Here is a 5083-nt window from a genome sequence, read left to right as displayed (position 1 = left end):
CATCACTAAGGACCTTTAGTGACGAAATTGGACTTTTACTGACGAAACTCATTTCGTCACTGTAGCCCCGTCAATAAAAGTCCTGGTGACGAAAAATTTCGTCACTAAAAGTCCAATTTGATTTTTTTTTTTTTTTTTTTAAAAAGAAACTTTAGTGACGAAAACGTTTCGTCATTAAATGTTTTCCTCACTAAAAACACTATTCAATGACGAAAATATTTCGTCACTAAAAACACTTTAGTTTACTAAATCATATTTAGTGACGAATAATTTCGTTATTAAAACTATGTTCCGGTACATATAGTGACGAAAAAATTCGTCACTAAAACTATTTTTAAAAAAATCCAGGCACATATAGTGACAAAAAAATTCATCACTAAAACCATTTCTTACAACATTTTCCTATATTTAGTGACAAAATTTTCGTCACTAAAACAATTTTTTGTTGCTATATTTGTGACAAAAATTTGTCACTAAAACTTATTTTCTGTTTTTATTTTTTTCCATGGCTTTGATATTTAACCTGTAACCTGTCATTACATTATTAAAACCTCACATTTGAATAACACATTTATTTTAACAACACATTTATAAAAAAAGATCCATACATTCCACAAGTAAAATATAAAATAAGTATCCAATTCAAACTCCTTCCATACAATAATTGTTTGCAACACATACAATAACTCAAAATGTTTTATAACAATACAAAAAGTGTAGCATAATATAATTAGAAATAACGAAAGATGTTCTCATATGTCTTCAAGTAATGCCAAAAGTAAATCTCCTAAAAGCCATCAATAAGAAATCTGCACAAATATAAAAACAATACTACATTAAAATTGTAAAGTAAAAACATTAACTATGTTATAAGAAACATTTCTAACAATGCATTAAGAGTAGTCACACCAATGAATTAAAATCACAACTCCTAATGTATAAGTTGTAGAAAGCAAATGTAAATTTTCAAGTGTAATATAATACAATTAGTTTCAAATAATGCATCATAAAAAGTAATCACACCATGTAGTGTGGGTCAATTACTAAAATAAAGGACTATTCATCACATCTAATCAATAAGGTTCATTCACATTTGTAAAAAACTAAAAACACTCCCAATATTAGTTTAAACCACCTTATAACACTATGCAAGCCACCCGCTTGCTCCAACATAACAACCCACCACAAAACCAATCACAAACATCACAAATATAGAGTGTTTACAAGTATTGAAATCAATTAAAGTACTATTCATCACATCTAATTAAAAAGGTCCATTCACATTTGTAAGAAACTAAAAACACTCCCAACATGAATTTAAACCACCTTATAACACCATGCAAGCCGCCCGCTTGCTCCAACACAACAACCCACCACAAAACCCATCACAAACATCACAAGTATAGAGTGTTTACAAGTATTAAAATCAATTAAAGTACTATTCATCACATCTAATCAACAAGGTTCATTCACATTTGCAAGAAATGAAAAACGCTCTCAATATTAGTTTTACAAGTTTTTAATTAGAATTTACTTACTTTGCTCAAGCTAAGTTTACAACTTTCAGAAAAAATCCAAAGTTAACTTGTGTTCTTCACCTTGCTCCTCACAATTTCTTCAGCCACAAAAGAGAAAGAGAGCTGGAGATAAAAGAAAGATAACTTTTAGTTAGCTTTAGCCCACATACAAAAAAAAAAAAAAAAAAAAACAAAAAAAAAAAAAAAAAACTTTTAGTTTACGAAGAAATGGATAACCCACCAAAGAAAAAATCTCAACCAAAATTAGCTCCCTACTTAAGCTTAAGCACAAACAAAACCAATAACAAACACATAACAACCAAAGGGAGAATAGAAAAGCAAAACATAAAATGACCTATGAATAATCTTACCTTTATGATTATATATGACCAATGTCCAGTTCTTGTTCACAGCAACATTTGAGATCACTTCACTTGTGTCTGTTTCAAAACAAAGTGTTGGGTTTGGCTCTCTCTAAATACTAAACTCAAAAGTAGTTAAGAAAAACAAGGAATGTGGAAATTGCAATAATGGTAATAATTGGTGGAGGGACTAATTAGTTGAACAAACAAATTAGTACAGATTCCATAATGAGCTTTGTGTTCCATCTACTATAACTACAAACAACTACATATAACTATAAAAACAAAATAGTCTTATTAGTAGTAATTCAAATCAAAGAATATGACCCTTAACTGACTTCCTTTGCACCGGTGGTGCCTAAAATTTTTAATTTCTTGTTTGCTAATTTTATGTTTTTTAAACTAAGATATTTAAAAAGCATATAAATATATGTTAGCATCTCAAAGAGGTACACATTACACAATGAGTTTAACCATCAACTATGAGACTGTGAAGAAGCTTGTAAAAATAGCAGAGTAGTACTGGAGCTTGCTTCTATTTTATCTGTTTTTAATCCAAAAATGAGTTTGAAATACTTAGATTAGATTTTCATATACATGGCTGGTTCTGAAACTAACAAAAACCATTACCAAGAAAACAAGTATAAGTTGTCAATAAACTCCAATACCCATTTTTATTTTTCTCTTGCAAAATGACAACCAAACAATTCTCTCCATTCTAACAAACTTGTCAAAGGGTACTACACAAATATAAATTTTAAACCATGTTGGACCTGAAAATTTAACATAAACTCAATTAGTCAACTATAAACATCAAGCAGATAAATTTGGACAACATAAAAGAATTAGAGACCAGAAAAGAAAAACCCATTTCCATTAAATGAATGAAAACACAAAAAAAAATACCCCAATTTATGTTAAGGAACTAGAATCATTAAACAAAAAAATTAACATCAAGCGTTTAGAATCATTAAACAAAAATACCCAAAGGAACTAGAATCATTAAACAAAAATTAACAAAAAAATTAACCCAAAAGGAAAAAAAAAAAAAAAAATACCCATTACACGTTTGGGGGAGGCGAAGGGTCGCCAGCTGGGTGGAAGGTGAAGGGTTGCCGGCTGGGTGGAAGGCGAAGGGTCGCCGGAAGCATCGCGAATTGAAGGATGAAGCGTCACGAACTGAACATCACCGGCGAGTTGAGCTTCATCGGCGACGCTTCAGCTCAACGAACGCGACGCTGAAGCGTTGCCGGCTTCAGCTCAATGGCGATGCTTCAACGTCGCGATCGGCGAGCTGAGCGTCGTGATCGTAACGTTGAAGGGTCGCCATTGAGCTTCAGCTCGCCGATGAAGCTCAATGGCGAGCTGAACGTCTCGATCGCGACGCTGAAGCGTCGTTGTTAAGCTTTAGCTCGCCGATGAAGCTCAACGGCGAGCTGAGCGTCGCGATCGCGACGCTGAAGCGTCTCCAATGAAGCTCAATGGAGCTTATCGACGACGATTTTTCTACTTTGGGTTTTTTTGGTCCAGCTTAGTTTTTTTTTTTTTTTTTTTTTTATTGAAATGCTTGGGTTGAAATGTTTTGAGGTAGCTGGGTATTGTATCGAAATTAGGCTTTTAAGTTTTTAGCGACGAATTTCACTTTCGTCACTAAAGACCCAGGCTTTATTAAGACTTTTAGTGATGAATTGTGATTTTGTCACTAAAAACATGTAAGTGCAAAACTATTATTATTTATAGTGACGAATTTTTTTCGTCGCTAATTCTTCCTTATAGCAACGAAAGGATTTTCGTCACTAATACTATCCACAACAATACCTACAGTGATGAAATATTTCGTCACTAAAAATTTCAACTTTTAGCAACGAAATATTTCGTCACTATAGATTAATTAAACTCGCGACAAAGTTTCCCTCAACTAGCACCCATTTTTCAGATCACAATAGCGACAAAATTTATTTTTCGTCGCTAAATGTTATAATTTTTTTCATTATTAGTGACGAAATTCATATTTCGTCACTAAAGATGTATTTTTAGCGACGAAAAATATTCCCTCACTAATTTTCGTCACTAAAAGTACATTTTGTTATAGTGGGGCCGTGTGTTAAGAGGTGGTTCTGGGCATCACTGGCGAGGATGGGTTCTGGGCATCACCAACGAGGATGGGTTCTGGGCATCACTGGCCGTGTGTCTGTGCTTGAGCTCTATCTCTTCTTTCTCTTTCTCTCTCTCTCTCTCTTTGCGCGTTTGAGTCCGGAAATAGTTTGAAGTGAAAATAGAAATGTAAACCAATTTCTAGGTCAAAGCCATAAAACACACGGTCAAATGAAATGCTTTTCTGGAAAATTCTATTTTCCATGCGCAACCAAACAGCTGATGAGGTGTAAAATAATTTCCTGAAATGGTTTTACTCCAAAACAAACGCAGCCTTAATCTTTGTTTTAATTTGTTTCTTTTGCTTAGTTTATGTTTACATTTGTCTGTTTAGGTTAGTTTTAGGTTTTCTTTTTGTCTTTAAGCATGATAGTTTGTTAGATTTTACGTTTTTGGTTTCTACTTTGTTTCTGTGTTGATTAGGGTTTCTGGGTAAGGATCTACGTACACATGATCTAGCTTGCATACGCAGGCTGAACTCATGCGCACGTAGACCTGTTCTAGTGTACGTGATGCCGTTACCTAGAAAACCCTAATTCTTTGTTTGTTTTGTTTTGCTTTCACATGTTTGTTTGAATAAGTCTCTTTTTCTTATATTTTAAGCCCCATGATTGTTGTTTGCCTTTTAACATGTTTGTTGTTATCACATGTTTAGATTAGGGTTTTCTTAGTTTTAATGCTATGCCATTCATTTACAAGTTCATACATTGATGTCATAGGTGTTGTGTTGCTGAGAGGTAAGTAAAGGGAAAGCCATGCACTAGCAATGTTCATGCATTTGTGTTAGGGTTATTTGATGTATGATTAGGGTTTCTAATATGTTAACGTTTTGTTTTTGATATGTTTTGTTTGACGATATGCTTGGTACCATGTTTAAGTTGATGTTTTGTTTTAGATGAATGCTAGGGTTTTCTTTTATATGTTTGGCTCTCTTTCGTTTGGATAGATGGATAAGTATGTGTTTAGGGTTAAAGATGTCATGTTGTTTGCTAGATGCATGTTAGTGTGTGTGTGAGTCTTGAATACAAGTATTTAAATGGTTTTTAATAG

The sequence above is a fragment of the Quercus lobata genome, chromosome 7 (assembly GCF_001633185.2).
Source record: "Quercus lobata isolate SW786 chromosome 7, ValleyOak3.0 Primary Assembly, whole genome shotgun sequence".
Lineage (NCBI taxonomy): Eukaryota > Viridiplantae > Streptophyta > Magnoliopsida > Fagales > Fagaceae > Quercus > Quercus lobata.
The sequence above is the reverse complement of the archived record's forward strand: the minus strand, read 5'-3'. Positions refer to the sequence as shown.